This window comes from Simochromis diagramma, unplaced genomic scaffold (genome assembly GCF_900408965.1).
Source record: "Simochromis diagramma unplaced genomic scaffold, fSimDia1.1 OVJJ01000802.1, whole genome shotgun sequence".
NCBI lineage: Eukaryota > Metazoa > Chordata > Actinopteri > Cichliformes > Cichlidae > Simochromis > Simochromis diagramma.
The window spans coordinates 7,557,640-7,577,807 of NW_024387492.1; positions in this window are offsets into that span (position 1 = coordinate 7,557,640).

Sequence of the window (20,168 nt, forward strand, 5' to 3'; positions counted from 1 at the left end):
ACTGAAAGTCAGTTGCCACAGCTTGAATCTCAAAAACAGATGCCTTTTTTATTCAGAGCGCTACTTTGTTTGCTGTTAATTGCTATGGAGTTATGTTGCACTATTCACATCACAACCATCTTGGATCAAACGGGTTTACCTTTACTGCTCTGGCTTCAAAAATGTTTGTGCTGAATTTCTTTCACAGCGTGACTGTATGAGTGTGCGGATAGATTCAGCATGTGACTACCTCCTGTGTGGCCTGGTGCCTTGTCTGACAAGCCAGCCTAATCTGCTATCAAACAGCCTTACAGACCTTTGCCTCCTACAATGGCTGCCTAGCCTGATTAGTGTGTGTGCAGTGCTTACGTGTGTGTGAAACGAGAAGTGGAAGAAAATAAGGTATGATTTAGTGGCTTCCAATCAGGAGTAAGGTAGAACATTGCCGTTATGGATTGCGGGCCCTAGAGACTGTACACACACATGCACTTACACATCCCAGTGCATAGCCAAGCATGCTTGCACACTCAGGCACACAAAGATAAATTAAAGGCCGGAAACTGCTGGGGAATTACCAGTATATCCCTGTGGTAAAGTTGTGATGGTTATGATGCAATCTCGCCCCAGTGGCTCAGTAATGTGTCATGAGGCACACACTAGTAAAATCCCCTTTTCCAGCCACAGAGGCAATAAATTCAAAAGCTAAACCTGTGTTGGATTATTGTACCTTCTTCATCATGCTTTTCTGTATATTTTTTCAGCAGCATTTTATTTTGGACTTTGTGTTTACCATCCTCGGTATTGATTCCATAAAACACTGCTATACATAAAAAAATGGGGATAATTAGCACCTACCATCTGCTCATTCTGCAGAACCAGAGAACTACGGGCTCACTTTAACAGTAGTTAATCTGTTTGAAAACATGTAAAATATCTATTCAAAAACTTGAATCCAAGCAACAAAAGCAAATGGAACAGAAACACAAAGCATCAACACTTACAGAGTCACTACTGTCTACAAACCTGGCCTCCTGTTGAGCACTTCAGACCCAGTGGAGGGTTATATAAATGGGATTTCTCCAATTCATAATGATCTTCAGTCCCCTGAAAGGTCAGGACTGTTACAATCAATTCTACCTATCAATAGCACAGATTCGCACATTACAGTTTACCAAAGTTAAACTTGATGGTTAACTTTTGCAGGTATGTACTTTTCGGCCAGAAAATCCCTTGGTTCAATTAAGTGAAAACGATTTAACTGCTGGGGTAAATGAGCCTTTGCTCTTTTAACTTTAAGCTTTGTGCACCACCTCCTCTAATAAATGTATGGCTTTTTTAAAAATTTTTTTTACAAAGATTCTCTTTCAGCTGCATTCAAGGATGAAATGCAGAGATTTTGTGCTGCTGAGAAATAAAGGTCCAGTTTTTAGACCTACAAAGTCCACATTAGGAGGCTGGAGTTCTAGCAGTGGGATAACTTGAATGTTTATAAGCCTCCGTTTGATCTTTTTTGTATTGCACTTGGCTTAACCCCCTCACTTTCCCCCTTGCTTTCACTTGCTGTTTAGGTCTCAGCACTAAAAACTGCTTGGTTAGTGTTAGATAAAGACGGCAGTTTTCTTAAAATATACAACTACATAACAGTAACTCTGCACACTGAAAAATGATGGGTTGCGATTGACAGCCCCATCTCACTAATGCCAGAAACCAGTGCTGCTGCCAAAGAACACCTTTGAGTATGACTGAGACAGATACGAAGTCAAAAATGACCTCAATCTGAGAAAAAATACAGAGTAGATGTAGTTACTTGCCTTAACTCAATGCCTGAAAAAACATGAAGCCATCTTCTGCTAGCAACATTACCGAAGTTACGTACCATTTAGTAAAATTGTACCTTTGTACTCAATACTGTTCCAAAAGATGTAGAACGAATACTTAAAACGAAGAGTTTTAAGGGCAAAAAAGGCAGCAGCGAGAAAAAGTCAGTCTGTCACTCTCACAAAGGTGCACAGCTTTCTGCTTTTCACAGTCGTTTAACAGTTTCAACTTGTCACCTTTGCTCACTGTATGATCACAGAAAGCACCGATTCTACAGAGAGGGAAATAATACAGGGGCTGAGTTTGGATTGAGGACTCGAGGTAAAGAAATTAAAGCCACTGTGCTGCAGAAGCAACATGCTGCAACAGATTCAAAAGAGTTTGTCTTAAAGCATCTTAAAACTTATCCTCATAAGTGCTATTATATGCGTTCACACACTATTTGCTTTTTCTCTTCCATCTCAGTAGATTTAAAACAGAAGAGCCCAAAACTATGCCCAAGGAGAACTTCAGTTTAGTTTAGCTTACCACCAGAAGCTCAGTGAAGATTGACATGTGCATGATAACAGCACAAACTTCCTTTAATATACATAAACCTTGAATCTAATAAATACAACTCCTAAAACACCTTTTTTAACTGAGAAGGTTAAAATTACATTTATTAATCTGTGTATTATTATTATTATTTCTTAGAAGTTATTGAAATCTGGTTCTGCGTGTTTTTTCTCCATGCAGAAAGCAACAAATTTACCAGTAAAAAGAAATGCCCTTCAAAGAAGCTGGTGCTACAGAAGAAATGAAATAAATGCTAAAAAAATTAATTCCTTTTCAGATTTGAAAAGAAACAAATACTAAAAAAAATAATTCCTTTTCAGGTTTGAAAAAGAGTTCAACTTCTTTTACAGTGGACCACATAAACCCACCGGAGCATAATAAATGCAGGTGCTCTTTTGTATTTTGCTCCATTTTTGCTGTTAAAACAGAAAAGAAGTAGACAAAAATATCCAAAAAAAGAAATTCAGATAATGTTTTTCTTAATAACTCTGGTACTAAGCTGAACACAGGTGGCCATAAACAACATGTTATATAATGTATTTTGTGTATTGCGATGGAGATTTCATTCTGTACCTTACTAAAATGTAAGGTCTATTGACAGAACCAGACTTTCAGATTACAAAGGGAAGAATGAAATCCCTTTGCAGCATCTGCTACTAAAACTTCAAGATGTTTTGAGTAGATTTTGTGAAATGGTGATCCATTAATGCCTGATGCAATATCAACAAAACCAAAATGTGAATGTATATTTTTTTGTTAATGGATTTTTACAGAAAATCTCTTCATGCACATACAGATATAAACCAATCAGGCATAACATTATGGCCACTGACAGGTGAAGTAACAATGATTAGTGTGGCTGTGTCCTCTTTCAGCAGGGTAATGCACTCTGCCACAAAGCAAAAATGGTTCAGGAAAGGTTTGAAGAGCAGAAGTTTGAGATGTTGACTTGGCTTCTAAATTCCCCATATCCCAATCCAGTCAAGCATCTGTGGAATGTGTTGGACAAACAAGTGTGATCCATGGATGACTCACCCCTCAACATACAGGGATTTCAGGATCTGTTACTAACATACCACAGCACACCTTCAGGGGTCTAGTGGAGGCCGTGCTTCGACAGGTCAGGACTCTTTTGGCAGCAAACGTGGGACCGAAACAATAATGGGAAGGTGGTCATGATGTTACGTCTGATAGCTGTAAGATGGCACTGACATGTCAGTTAAAGTAGCCCTGATTTCAAATCTGCACATAATAATGAATTATCTTCTATTTTCTTCCCATTTTCCATTGTTGCTATAACATGAATAACTTGTGGAAGATCACACATGAGTTGATATACAGTATCAGTATCCAGTATCAATAATATACAGCAAAAGTCTTAAGTTACCCCAATGTCTTATTTTTTTTATCAAATAAGAAATGGGTGAAATAATTTAATGAAATATGGAAATAAAGTATTCAAGAAAAAAAATGAGTTTTTAAAATTTCTTAGAAACTTGAAAGTCAACATTTGGTATGCCCACTTTTGCTCCTCAGCACTGTGTGAACTCTCTTAGGCAAGCTTTCTTGTCATTTCTTTAAGTAACCTTCAGGAATAATTCTTCAGGCTTCTTGAAGGACATTCAAAACCTTTCTTTGGATGTTGGCTGTCTGTTGTTTCATTCTCTATCAAGATGATCCAACACTGCTTCAATTCTGTGAGATCTGGGCTCTGGGGAGGCCAGTCATGAAAAAGCCTCCATCGTATTTTACAGATGGCTATAGACACTCACTGTTGTACATCTCTCCTGCCCTCCCCACACATACTGAAGATGATTTGAACTTAAAAAAAAATCAAATTTGAATTAATCGCTTGGTAAAACCTGCTGCTGCACATTTTTAGTCCACTTCTTGTGTGATTTGGCATACTTGGCTTCTTGACAGCCACCATTCCACTCGGACAGTTTTTAATGGGGCTTCATTGATCAGTAGATGGATCAACTGAAGGTCCAGCTGCATCTCTCAGATCTTGTGTCAGGGCTTTCAGTCAGGATTTTTTCCCCCTATTTCTTACACGATTTAAAATTGGTTCTTTGCTATGTTGTCTGTTTAGTGAAGACACAGCACTGATTTATCCATTGAGTTAGGTGCCTTTGTATTCCATCACATGTCAGTGTTAAGTACTGACATAAAAAAAGTCCTCAGAAAAAAGTCAGGTACCAGGACTTTCAAAAATTTCAAAAGATCACGAGAAAGCCTACAGACCTACTGCACTCGACCACTTAAAACAAACAAACAAAAAAACCCTAAGCAGACATAAGAACCCCATTTTGAACTTGGTCCGATCTTCCAGCGCTATCAGACTGAAGAGAGAGCTAAATTGCTTGGGTCTAACACTTTCAAGTCATCAGAAGTGTCGGTAGTAGACACTTTAAATTGTGTTTGGTGTTTTTTTCCAGTATTACGCATTTACAACAAACCCCCATTTAACACGAAAGAGATCCCAAACTGCCTGAATCACAATAACACAAGTCTCTGCATAGGCTGTGAAATCTTTGAATCTCATTCAAAACAGTTATAGGACTGCAAGTCTACGGCTGTTCTGAAAGGCAACAATCAAAGCCGTGGCTGAATGTATGAACTAGTTTGTTTTGAGCACACAGACGACTTGATTCATCATAAACTACAAATGACTGCTTGCTTTGTTTCTTTTTTTTTTTTCAAACAGAAATGTATCGAAAGAGGTTCGTTTTTATGGTTTTTTAACGTGTGTGTTTTTACAATCCCAGACTTTTTCTGGTAATAACGATCAGACCTGTAGTGACACAGTCCTGTTGTTTAGAGCAAAAAGGTGCCTTTAAATCCTCAAGATTTCGATTCATAACACACCAATATGATTCAAAAGTCCTGTGGCCTGTGCACCTTAAAACGAGTGGAGAAGATTATGAAATACAGGGCAGAGAACTGAGAAAAAAAAAAGGTCAGACATTGACTGCCTGAATAGATTTTTATTCTAGACAGACAATGCAGGAGTGTCCTGCTTCCCTCTTTCCCCCCCGAGGCTTCGCATAGCCTGTTAAAATATTGAAGGCTAAATGCAGACCCTCATGAACAGGTGCACAAGCTCTCTCACACACACACACACATACAGACCGTTGGGACTACATTCAAGCATAGCCTCCCTTGATATTTACAAGCTGGACTTTAGGTTAATGGTTACCTCTCAATGTGAGCATGTGCAGCTATAATATTCTCCTCAAGACAAAGTCTCGAGTGCTCCCCTCTCTTCTGCCTCCTGTCCTCTACCATCTGTTTTACCTTTTCCTGTTTTACCCTCCATCTTTGTGTACAGCCCACTCCAACTTACTCTTGACCTCCTTTCAACATCCTTAACTCTTTGTTTTTCTATCCCATTGACCTTTCTGTGTTTACATCGCTCTTTATTCACATTTAACAATCACCAGTTCACGTCTCCGTTTTCCTTCTCTCCCTCAAGCGTCTTACTTGTGAATGCATCCGCTCTCCTCGCTGACATTTCTAGTCAATAATCTTGGGATATACCATGTGCTTTGAATCTAAAAAGCCCTGCCTTTTTGCAGCTTTAGTCTGGCTCTCGCAGTATCACCCCTTCTCCTTCTCCATCAGCTTCCCATGATCATTTCCTACCCTGAACCTTGCCACAACACATCCTCTCCATCCCCCCCTTACACACACACACACACACACACACACACACACACACACACACACACACACACACACACACACACACACACTTTTTTATAAAAACCATTGGCAATGTCACACAGTATCCTTCAATTTCTCTCTACTTTTCTTATACCTTCATTCCTTCTTTTTTCCCCCAATCCCTCCTCCCCTCTCTCTCTTCCTCTCACTCTGTGAAGGAGCCTTTGTTAAATTTATGAAAGAGGGGAAAACTTGGCAGAATAAGAAATCAATCAGTGAATGCCACCAAAAATAAGCACAAAAGGTGAATACTGGCTTACCCAGACAATAAAGCCATGAGTATTCTGAAAGACTGCACATCTTTTTCAGAATATTTCAGTAGTTTTCAGTGATGGTGTCACATTCACTGTGGAAACATTAGCCATCCCGATGCAAAGGCAGGAGGCATTTGAAATTACACTTTTCAGAGTTCTGAATTATGCAAAATTATCCATTGAGCCAAAGGTTAGCTGGATTGCAGTAAACAAAATATAAACATAAGCGTTATTTCTTTCTTCCCTCATTCACTCTGTTGGTTGCAGACACTTTCAAACAGCAGTACAGCTGGAGCATCAGGGAAGCCGACTAAAGGAATAGGGGCTTGAAAACAAGCTGGCAACATTAATTACATGGTGATACCTTAAGCAGTTGTTGTATGAAATTAAATGAATTCAAATAAATTCCGATCCTGGATAAAAACATTCCTGTAGGTAAGAGAACAACAATCAATATTCAAGGGCAAAGAGAAAACACAAAAAGGTGGAGCGAACATTTATCAGAGATTACTTTTGAATTGTTGTTTGAAAATGCAGGTAACTGTTATGCTATACAAAGCACACACAGTATGGTATGGGCCACCTACAGATTACTATTACAGCAGCTGCTTGGCAATGGAAAATGCTAAGATGTGTAAAATGTACTTTGTTTTTATGTTGTTTTACAGTTTTGATGACTTGAGCATTTTTATGATCAGCCAAATATAATGAGAAGACGTATGACTAATGCACCAATTTCTTAAAAAAAAGAAGTCATTTTCAGAGTTGGCACAAGTACAGATATTCTGTGCTTAAGTGGAAGTACAAATACTACTGTTAAAAATGCTCTAATGAAAGCTGAAGTTGCGATTCAATGTATCTACTAAAGTAAAAGTAAAATAGTACAGCCTTTAAAATGTACTCAAAGTGAGGGACATTTCTATTTTTGTGCAAAGCTAACTGTGTGGAGGTAAAGCAAGAGATGACACGAGAGCTCTCAATTCTCACTCCAACTTTATTCTTCACCTAGCAACAACTGAACTCCTTCGTGCCCCAAAACTCAGCAACTCACTTCCCGTACACTGGGTTTGAGTGGAGCCCTCTAGTGGTCCACTGCAACTGAACTTTGTGCCATAGTAACATAATAATAAAATAGTATCAGTGTGATTCTTTTTAATATATGCTCAGCTTGAATCTGAAGAAAAAGAAGGAAAAACATGAGGACTTACATGTAAGCTTTAAATGAGCAGTCCTTACCTTTAAACCTAACCTCCCTTCTTCCTCTCCTTTCCCGTCTTTCTAATCTTTCTCCATCTCTGAAGTTAATTCTCTTTCTTTTCTCTCCCCATGAAATAGAGCAGCTGGGCCTTTAGCTAGCAACACACTGTGCAGACAAACTGCACACAAACAGTTTGTGTGTTTGCTAAAGACCTGCCACTTAAAAAATAAAAATCAGTTCCTTTATGCTCACTCCTCTTTTGTAGGGCTAGCTAGATGCTGAAGTACCGCAACCCCAAATTAGGGACATCTGCAGTTGTTCCGGTGTTGTGGCAACAACAAAACAAAAAGAAAACAAGGAAAGAAAACAAAACACTGGCCCACTTTTAACCCCTGACTTTGGCATACGTCATGTCTTTTTATGTGACATCCTCTGTTGATTAATAAACGAACAGGATTACCATTCATGTGTTTCTCTTTAGGCTCAAATCAGTTTGATGTTTGGAGGCTCGCAGTGACAAAATAATAACTCCCTTCAAATGCATTAAAGCAAGAGTGACGTGCCTGTTTTGAAAATGTAAGAAGTATAAAGTACAGATTTTTGTTTTAACATGTAGGGAGTAAAAGTGAAAAGCATAAAAAAAAAATCCCTAAGTAAAGTATATGTCTGTGAAGGTTCTCAGTCATCCAGGTCATCGTAGTCAAAGGAGCTTGCAGAGAAAAGCGTCTGGACTTCTTTAAGTTGCTTGAAGACGTTTCACCTCTCATCCGAGAAGCTTCTTCAGTTCTTCACTTCTTCCTAAGTAAGGTATAGACAACTGAAAACTGCACCTAAGTATTTGTATTCGTTATTTCCCACCTTTGACAGGTGATTTTCTGCTTTCACTTCACTTCTATTCAATATACAACACCAATTCCACAAAATAATTGCAACTCTCACAACCCCATATTTTAATTCACCGTAATATGTTGAAAACATTTACTATTTTATAGAAAATATCATTTTTAATTTGATGCCAGGAACACATCTCAAAAGCTGGAACAAGATCAATAAAAGGCTGGAAAAGTAAGTGGTACTAAACAGAAACAGTTAATAATGGTAATTGGCAATTGACTGTTACCTACAGCTCAGTAACAGGATTGGGTATTACAAAAGCAACTCAGAGGGGCAGAGTTTCATAGATATAAAAATAGGCACAAATTTACAATTTGCAAAAGCAACAAAAAAGAGAATAATGTTCCACAATCTAAGACTATAAGATTTTCATAATCTACAGTAATATCATCACCAGGGTCTCAGAATCTGGATACAGAGGTTTTAGACCAATATATGCTTCCATCCAAATGATGTCTTTTTCAGGGAAGTCCTTGCATATTGTACTGTAGCAACACAATGCTAAGCCACATACTGCAGCTCTTACAGCAGGATGGCTGGTACTGAACTACCTTTCACCAACTAAAAAACATTTGGCACATCATAAGGAGTGCTTAGCAGCTTGAATCCTATATCAGACAAAGAAATTGGACAACATTCCTGTCCCAGATGTTCAGCAACTGCTCTCATGGGTTCCAAGACGTTTACACACTCGGGTTAAAGGAGGAGGCGATGCTACACAGTGATAAACATGTTCCAACTTATCTACTGTGTTGAGACCTCAAGTTTGATTTAAAATTGTACATTTTCTTAGTTTTTACATTTGATATTTTGGAATTTTTAATATTTTTTTAGAATCAGGGTTTATGAGAAAAACAACAGCATGCGTCCCAACTTTTTTCAAAATTGGGGATTCATTTGGAGTAAGGGTAGTCCAGACTCTTTCCCTTATTGTAATGTTAACTATTCTGCTTGTCATGTAAGTCCATAAAATAGCAGACAAACGTGTAGCTGTGACACCAGAAAAATATTTACATAAATAAATAACTCCAACATTATTGTTATTTATCTTAAATTTTTTTAGCATTTCTTTCAGCGTCTAGGTACCTGTTGCCCCTGCCCCACTTTAATGTTGTTTTAATTCTGAAAAAAAGTCTGATGTGTGTCTTTCTTTGTTGTTGTCGTTCTTTTTGTTTGTGGGCCCCCAGGAACACTGAGTCATAGGGCGGGTTTTGCCTTTGGACTCAACCTTTTTTTTTTTTTCAAAAATGCTTTTGATGAATGTTGTTGCACCAATTTTTCATTCAAAGGTTCAATATTGTGAAATTTCAGAAATTCTTTCATGTTAATCCAAGATAGATCCTTGACAGTCTTTTTTCTCACAAGCCAGCTGATGTGTTGAGTGTATGTCTAACACCTCACCTCATGGCATCTTGTTTTGTTTTTGCTTTACCTTTGCAAGATCAGAATTTTTACTTTGAATTTCTCTGCACGGAGACCTATATGTTCCTGTGACTCTCTCCCATCTTCCTGTGCCTTATTGTTGTCCTACATCACTTCTCCGCCTTTCTTTCAGCATCCTATTTTCTTCTTTCTGTGATATTTTCTTGCCGTGCAGTGCCTGTCATGCTTTTTGCTGTTTTGCTGTCAGTTCAGTCAGTCTGTGGCCTATGCTACTGTATGCATATGCAGTTTCATTACGGATGCTCCCCACAGACAGCAAGTTCAGCTTTGTATGGCCGTCTGCTTCTTTCTAATATCCCAGGAGATATTGTCTTGTGTGATGTTTGTGGTGCAGAATGTCTGAATGTGTGTGTGTTTGTGAGGCAGAGCACAAGTTTCAGTGTGCCACACAGATTGCATGTTCTGAGTAGATTGGCTTTTGGCTGTGCATATCTCTGTTTTTGTAGGTACATAGTCTAATCTCATTGTGTTGGTGATGGGTGTGATGTAAAACATGCATGTTTGATCCGTAGAAAATAACCTTTTATACTGTCATACTGAACCACAATCCCCTTCAGTATAATCAGTTTTGTTTACTATTCTTTCTCATTTTTTAAAATACGTTTTTCACATATTTTGCCCACAGATCCATCAATTTCAAGCCCAATCTCTAACCTGTTTCTGCTGTGTCTTTCTTATATAATAATAACAATAATGATGAGGATTTTCAGCTTCCATCACAGAACAGAATCTATAACTGCTTTTTCAAAGTTTTTAATGATCTCTTTATGTTTTTTTTATGCTTGTGAGTGTGCTGTACAGTATACACATTACTGGATCTCACTGCTGTAGCTGATACAGTGGATCACAAGCTCTTACGTCTTGTGCAGTGTACATGCATTGGTATTTGTGGTATGGCCCCTAACTGGCGCAAGTCTTCTCTAACTAACAGGTCCCGTTGTGTCAGCACTGGCAGCTACTCTGCTAACACTACCTTTTTGACGTGTAGTGTACCTCATCGCGTATGCTGCCACTTCATTCTGTATTTAAAAAAAACATCATGTTGCTTACCATTTCTACACTGATGATACACCGCATTTCTACACCGGATGTTCCTGCCACTGAAGCCAGACATCAACTCCTTAACCTGCTGTTTAGCTACAGCAAAACATGGCTCTCTTTAAACCCCCATCAAAATAAAGCTTAATCAAGTAAACCTGTTAGTGAGTCACTGGCAGGCAGTTACGCATTCCGCAACTCCTTCTTATCTCGCTCATCATATTTTAAACTTAAAAAAATCTCAATGTCCTTTCTTTTGATTTACAGAAATGCAGCTTGAATAAGTTGTAAAAGGCAGTTTTTTCTCCAATTAAGATTTTTCACTAAAGTTTTTTTTTTTTTCTACCAACAACCTTGACAAAGTCATCTATGCTTTTATTACATCCAGGGTGGATGACAGCAGTTTGTTATATGTTGGATTGAGGAAACCATTAACCATCACAATTACAGATGGTTTAAAACACTGTTGCTAGATTCCTGGCTGGTAGATGGAAACATGATTATATTTCACCCATTCTTAAATCTTCACAGTGGTTTCCCATAGAATAGGAAACCAGGAAAGCTGTTTTGAAAATGTCACACGGGGAACCACAGCTTATAGATAAAGTTCTACAAGGAAGATGGGACTATTTATACAGAGAGAGTGATTAGGGAAGTGGAGACAGGAAAAATGAGACATGCAGACAATCAAGACAGTGACGGAGGGAGTAAAACTCAAGCAAGACACCAGAGAAGACAGGAAATACCCTGAAAGATGATTACTAAGCACAGAGACAAGAAACCTAAAGTGACAGAGGCACTTGGGAGGCAGGAATAACAAGATCAACACAGAAACTCAACAACAATATTATTAGAAAACTGAAACAGAACACATCATATATCTTAAAACTCGATATTATTAAAACTAAAACTGACAATACTAGTGCAATAAAGGGAACAAACGGGTATCTGAAAATACAGTAAACACAAATGTAAGCCTAAACACAGTAATACCTAGAAAACACTAAACAGCAACTCAAACTCAGCCTCAGCCTTGAATTGCAAATTACAGCATATTTAAGTTTGACTAAGACCACCAAAATTAGCATCACAGTGAAACATAATCTAAAAAAAAAAATAACTAAAAAAATAACTAAAGTACTATGAAAGTACTAGAATGAGTAAAACCATTCCAGTACTTTCAAAGTTCAAAATAGCGAGGGTAACTTCCCGTTATCTGGATTAATTTGCCCCACCTTGTGATGATTACAGTTGTTATTCTATCAAATGAACATAAAATGAAAATTCAAGTGTAGGCTTAAACGTTTGTAAATCTGATATAATGTCTACAAGTACAAATAGGTACCCTGTTTTGGAATCACACATTAATGCTTATAGACTTATAGAACCATAGAATTCCCAATTCCCAATTAGCTGGTACATCCAATCTGGAATTTGGATTACTAAAAGTTTCAGATCAGCTCATCTAAGTCTGGGACATAGGGTTTTAAAAGATGCTCCCCTGTGTCTTTGAGTTTTTGTTAAACATCTTGAACTTTGTTATATTTATAGTGTTTTCTAGCCTGAATAAAGACCCACTTTTTGTTATTTAAGCCTGCCTCCACTCCATTTGGGCCCAAACCTGTGCACTCCTCATTCAGTGACAGCTTACTCTTTACTTAATCTTTCAATAACGTTAACCAATTGATATCCAAATACATGTTCAGATCCAGCATTTTTAAAAATTTATTTATTTTTGCCTGTTCCGTTTGGTTCTTTTGCCATCAGAATTATTGTCTAAAGGCGAAGAAAGATGCCCAACGGATTTACTTTACCAAATAGACCATCCCAGCCTTGTCGTAATGGTCCATTTGAGTCACCTTTTATTGTTTATTTTATTTATTTTTTATTTTCACTTGCTAGATACGGGACAGACTTGAATGAGGAAAAGAAAAGGGAGAAAGGAAGGGGGGGGCAGCGGAGAAGAGGGACGGGGATAAAGGGCAAAAAAACAAAAAACAACTAAATAAGCAGACAAAAAATACATATATCAATCACCTGGATCACCTGTTGAGAAAGAAAAAAGAAAACCAGCATTTTTGCAAAGGGACGAATGAACTAATTACCAAAATAGTTTATTTTAGAAAATGCAATTAAATGACTTTTTTCTTCAACACGGATTGTCATAAAAAGGATCAGTGGATGTATCTATTTAAGACGTTAGATCAAATAAAGCAGATAAACATAAAACTTTTTCAAAAATAAAGTTTATCATTAAATATTTTTCCTTAATCTTTTTTTTGTCTTTCACCTTGACCTCCTTCTACGAGAGATGACAGCTGTGATTTTAAATCTTTGCATTAATGGCCATCTGTGTTGTTTCCGCATCATTAACCAACAAGAAAAATGACTTTTAAATCACAGCACATGACTTTTAAGCACATTTAGGGTGTCATGCCAGTGATGTTTAAGCTTTCTGCATGTCATTTCATGCTCCCTTTGTGAAAAGATAACCTTAAATTAATAAAACTGGCATTTAATTAAATCATGGCGGTGCTGGCTTAGGTAGTAGAAAACCAATGGAGGAAGAGGCATTTTATTTCTCTATATGACTATATAAATGTCTAACCAGGCCCCCATTGTCAGCCGGGATAGCCTCCAGGTTATTTAGCCATTTATTTAACCATCTGGAGTGATTACATAAAAGGGAAGTGGTCGTGAAAATAGTTAAATAAATGGGTATTTAACAAGTTTTTCCTTTACAATTCAAGCTGTATTTAAAGTGGTTCAGTAAGGCCCAATGCAGATCAATAAAGAGCAAAACTTCCATATAGAGTAACTGTTGACATTTGACTCTGTCTCTAGAGTCAAATGTCTACATTCAGACATTGTTTGACAGGCTAACACATGGAATCTTCTTTCTTCTGAATAAATGACAAATGCAAACAAATGTAACATTTCATACACACAGTGAGGTTCAGTGATGCATTGCCAGGTGAAAGACATTTTTTGGCTATAACTCGACATTAAGCTGAAGTGCTTTGAGTTTGTCAGCTGTAATGGTGGTTGATCACATAAAATGAGAGAGTACGTATTCAGATTTGGAAATCATATGAGCTCAGTAAAGCATAGCTAATGAATGTGTGTCCATTTGAACAGACTCTGACTGTTAGGCTTTAAAAAAGACCGGGCACAGGAGCAAAATGAAAGTCACAGAGGGACGTCCTAATCTCTCCACGCACACAGACAGGTCATCACTTGTCAGACAGCCGAGGCAAAAGGTGAAATTAAACTTGAAAGTTATACTTGTTGGCAGCAGCGTCTATTTGCATTTAAATGTGTTTGACCTCCCCAGCAGCAAGGCTCTGCTTCGTCAGACGGGTGGCGGTAATTATGCCCAATTACAAGTATCTGTTTCGCCTTTTCTTTTAATTCCCAGGTTGCCCGTGCATGCTGAAAAGGACTCGTCATTTAAAGCAGGCAAATTATAGACTACCCCGGTGAAAAGAACATCTTCCTTTACTTTTACTTAAATGCATGCATCCTGGCACAAACACCAGACCCACAACTATGAAATTCAGACTTACATATTCCTTGCTGTGTTACTTTGGTTTATTATCCTTGAGTAAGAAAAAAGATCCAAGATGTTTGCTGTAAATATCATCTTTTCAAAAACACAGATTTTGTTTCTTTCAAAACATCCAGTCCTTTCCAATTTAAGGTTGATTCACACGGATCAGTATGCTCTGTTGCACTTTCTTTGTTGTAAGTTTTACTTGTTGTTTTCTTCACTGCATCGTGTCTTTTTTTGACTTGAACCTTCACAGAGCAGCCATTACCACTGCCCACTCATTCATTGAATTAAAAGAAAAAAAGAAAGAACGAGTCAACAAATGACTGACTGGTACTTATGCTGCTAAATAGTCAGAGGACTGAGATAAGCACATATAATGGATAATTTCAAATGCACTTAATCCAAAGGCGTTTTCACTAATGCATTGCATCCCTCAATTTTTGAGTTAGTGAGAATGCTAATGTCCCATGCTGCTGGATGAGACATTACTGGCTTTTTAAATTCCAGCTCCTCACTGAGGTCAGATTGTGCTGATGAATGCAGACTCTGTCCAGGCAACTCCCTAACCTAAACCCCACTTGTTATTTCCACTAGTGCGAATGTGTCTAAAGCATCTATTTCCTGTTGATGATGGGAAAAATATAATCCTATCCTGTTTCTTCTTCAAATTTCTGAGGTTTTTGTGTGAAAATTGAGGAAGTCATTAAAGAAAGTTAGTCTAGTATCATTTTTTTTTAGGCATGAGTGACGATTCAGTTTTGCCTGTACATCAGCTCCTATAAAGTACAAGACCACACTATTCAACATTACATAAAATACTGTTTCTGGGAATACACATTGGAAGTAAAATGTGACTGCTGGTGCTTCTTTGGTCTGCTCAATCCCTACCGACTCTGACCTCTGATCTTGGTTATCTCTGTCATCTGAAGCAGCTTTCTATCATTAGCATGAAGATCCTGATGGAAAGCATAGTTCATAACATGACATCCAAAAAGCTCAGAGTTCCCTCATCAATACACATAATATAGCAGTTATGGAAAATGATACCTGTTTTAACAAGGGAAAGGATTTGCCTTTAGCTCGGCTTTTAGGTGAGGCTATAGAAACTCTTCGGCAGAAGAATTTGAGACTCTTTGTATCTCAAACTGTGAGTGCACATCATTAAGTACAAAATATGTTCAAACATTTTAAGAAATGACCAAAAATACAATTCTGGAATTTTTAAACAATCCTGCTACATACAACATTGTTTGGCCTGTTCATGCTCTTGATATACATAATCACATTGGGGAAAGTTACCAAAAAAAAAAAGTGTGGCAGATGTTGTATATATTAATAAAAATGGGTCATTTTAGGTTGTTGCTATGTGGTTGCTAGGCATGTATAATTCAGTTTTTGCAGATATAAACGAGTAGGTTTTTTTTGTGGAAATAAAATCATAAACTGCTTTTATGAGGTGTTGTAGATTTGTAGGTGCATAAAAAGTTCAATTTATCCTGTTGCTAGGTGGTTGCCAGGCAACTTGATGGCATCATAATATTTCATGCATAACTGAAGTCTTGTGGATATAAATGAAATGTTAATGGGTTGAAATAAAAATTATACAATGGATTTATAAGTGGAAAAATATAAAAAAAATAGGTCATTTTGGCCAGTTAGTATGTGGTTGCTATAGCCAACAAGATGATTTTATAACAACTGAGTTATATTTTGGTTCCTCAACTTCTGATCATGTAGGAGGGATTATAATTTAACATTTTGTACTAGTGCCACTATTTAGTCTGGCAGTACTGAAACTTAGGATATCGATACAACTAGGGATGATAATTTTTCTCTTAGTTGTATCATAATATCTACCACATGCATAATAAATACATATGAAGCACCATCAAGTCTGGAGTTGTGGCTATAAATTATACTGTTTTGATGTCTCAGCTTGTGATAAAAGCTAGTTTGGCTTTGGCTAGCACTGCATTTAGCTTTTTCAATGCTACAACTCTGACAACTTTCCGAAACCAGACACTTGATCTTTTCTTTTTTCTTTAAAGTGTGACCCACTTTGTTTGGGTTAGAGGGGTTTCAATCAAAACCCAATTATAGTTGCATTCACAAGCGCACATACACATGATTGAATCCTCTGGCCTATAGTTATTGGATTATTTGCCCTCAACTGTACACATTATCATCAACTGTATATTTTTTTCATTATATCAAATAATTGACTGGAATCTCTTGAACTGCCTGTACATCCTTCCTCACTTGGGGATTGTCACTTCATTTGGCTGCTTATTTATTTATTTATTTATTTTCTGTGGGGATTTATGCGTGTGTGTTTTATGTGTGCTTGTGAATGTGTGTTCTTACATACAGCAGAGCAGCAGAGATAGGTGATCTTCACATTTCCTCATGTAAATAGAATCTTGGTTTCATTTACGAGGGCTTTGTGAAAGCTTAGTGATCAAGAGCTGATATGCCTCAGAATTTGCACACCCACATACACAGTCACAAACACATGCGCAAGGGCTGAATGATATATGCTTATGGGCACACACACCTACCCTCAGTCAGTGCACAGTGGATCTTTTAAGTTGGTCTCAGTGGTAGAGCTTTTAATTTTTTCTGACAGGCTGTCAACAGCAGAACTTCTGTTTCTTACACAAGCATTCACACGCATGCGTTTTATAGGGCAGAAGATCCTGCAGCTATTAGCAGTAATTATGACTGAGTGAGCATTTGTTACTTACACATGAAGGAACACAAACAGCAGAGCACAGAGACAGGAAAAATGGGATTAGAAAAAAGGAGCTGTTCGACAGAGTTTCACACAGACTTCATTGGCTGAGATTTGTTTTATGTTACAGTTGAAGGGCATTTGTATTTGTAGTTCCCCCAATCTCACAGAAATCACAGTTCAGAGAACAAAGATAGGTAAGTACTGTAGGATCATAACAGAATGAAAAAGAATTGGCAGAAATGGGCTATAAAGTAGTTCTGAATGGTAATATATCCTTGTTGACACAAAAGCAAGGCAGAGAGAATAACGTACATTTAAAGCTACTGTGCGAGAAATGAACAGTAATATAGTCTCAATAGTCTGCACTTCGGTCATAAAAGGTAAGGAAGTGGTGGGAAAGCATCCCCTCCAAACAAAACCACAAGGGCAAAATTCCAGATGACAAGCAAAGACAAAGCTGCACTTACAAAAATCTAATTGTGAGCAAAAAAACAAACAAAAACAAAGCGGTGGATAAGATCCGTGAAATGACCTATAACGTAAACAATAATTAAGATGCACTGTAGAGAACAACTATGTCTTGAGGGAGAATTATATAATGACAAATGGTATAAAGGATTTATACATTCACAGAGGAAATACGCTTAGAATATAAAATATTTAGATTGTATACATTGTGGAAAAATCTGAAAAGTTCTTGTAAGCTGACTGATGATTAAACCTTTGCCAGCATCAAGAAAAAAATATCTAAATCTGACCTGTCAGATAAATTTTAATTAAATGTCAAACATGTTAATTGGTATGGTGAGTTGTAAATAGACGAGAACACATTATTAAAACCAGTCGTAGATGAGATCCAATTTCCCCAAGCTCAGTAGTTGGACAGCTACACAAACTCATGACCTCTTTACTGGTTACATGTTGCTAATGCCAGCTGCCCTAATTCTTTGTGACATAGATTCAACAAAGTACTGGAAACATTCCTCAGAGATTTCGGTCCATATTGACATGACGGCATCACAGAGTTACTGTGGAGTTGTCAGCTGCTCATCCATGGTGCCTGTCTCATGTTCACATCCCAAATGTGCTCTAATGGATTGAGATATGGTGACAGTGGAGCCCACTTGAGTACATTGGACTCTATATCATGTTTAAGAAACTGGTTTGAGATGATTTGAACTTTGTGGCATGTTATCTTACTGGTCAAAAAGGGATGTACATGGTCAAAATAATTACTATGTGAGGTGTTTAAATAATGATTAAAATGACTAAAAGGACAAAAGTGTGCAAAGAAAATATCCCCCACCATCATCACAGCCAGAAAACCAGTCTTAACCATTGATAGAAGACAGAATGGTTTCATGCTTCCATTTGTTTATACCAAATTTTGAACCTACCATTTGAATATTGCAGTAAAAAACAAGAATCAGTTTCTTGTTTTTACCAGACCGACGTGGCATGCATGTGATCTTTGGCTGAAAGAACAGCCCTCAGAAAAACCTGGGATTTAATTTGAGTTTTTTCTTTTCTTTTGCAGTGATGTTTTTCACCTTTTGGGTTTATTGTATTTAAATGGTAAATGGTAAATGGCCCGTATTTGTATAGCGCTTTTACTAGCCCCCCCTAGGGACCCCAAAGCGCTTTACACACTGTTAGGTTTTGTATTGTTGATTGTCATTTATGCTTAGAAATATCTACTTATATATGGCAAGGCAAGGCAAATTTATTTGTATAGCACAATTCAACAACAAGGTGATTCAAAGTGCTTTACATATGCTTAGAGTTTTATAATTAGTTTTAGATTGGTAGAGGTTCGATCCTTAATAGTCTGCAAACTTTGTGTGCATTCCACTCTGGGAGCATGGGAAGAGGTCGTACCTTGTCTTATTGTTTTATGGTAGGATAAACGTGGCTATATCTGTTTTAGTCTAAGTGCCTTTTGTTTAGATGAACTGCTAGACTTCCAGACCAGCAGGTTTAGGGAAGTCATTTATGGGGTCACACTCTGACCCCACACACACACACACACACACACACACACACACACACACACACACACACGCTTACACAACGCACAGGCAAGGTACTCTTTGTTTGTATGTAGACGTCATATGTTAATGACCCTATGCATATTCATGTAACCACAATAAAAGGAGTGCTATGGGGAACCTGGCTGAGAGTCTGACGGGGGTCAAGTGGTGGAACGACACTTGACTCCAGGCAGGTCTCCCTCATGAATGAATAACACGAAGAACTTTGCCTACTTGGTGTTCAATGCTTTTGCTGTGTAATTATATTGTCTTCAACGTTCCAGCGAATAGGTTCAAGCTACAAACCTATCCAGTGGCGTGCACAGACATTTTGGGGGGCAAGTGCTCCAGGGGGGAAAAAGGGCACTTTTTGCATATGTGGAAAACCTTTTCTTTGTATAATAAAAAAAAATCGCACAGGTTAAATGCAATTTGACTTTTATTTTCTCCTTTCTCAGCCTCTCTTTCCTAGGCATTATGCTTGCTGAAATTAGTAAATAAATAGACCAAAATGTATGAGAACGAATAAGACTGACTGTGGTCATTACAAGAACAGGGCAGAATGGTCGTTTTCACAGGCAATTGGGAACTGCCTATTTTTCCTTTAGCAAATTAATGTGTTAATGTTGCCAATATGTTACACCAAAAAAAATTAACATGTCTAACCAGTGCTTCTCAAAACTTTTAACATGCACCACCCCCAACACCGTACCCTTCAAACTACCAATAACAACGTCACTGTTCTGTCACAATCAGGTCACAACACAGTGCGTAAATGTCTGCGAGCATCGCTGAGTCAGTAACAACCAGTTAGGCTAAAGACTGCATCTTTAGACAGTTGGACGGTGTTCTAACTTTCTCACAGGAGATGTCACACAGCGGAAATTTGTGTTTTTATGTTTTATCAATCTGTGTATTGGTACATAGTGTTGATTTTATTTGCATG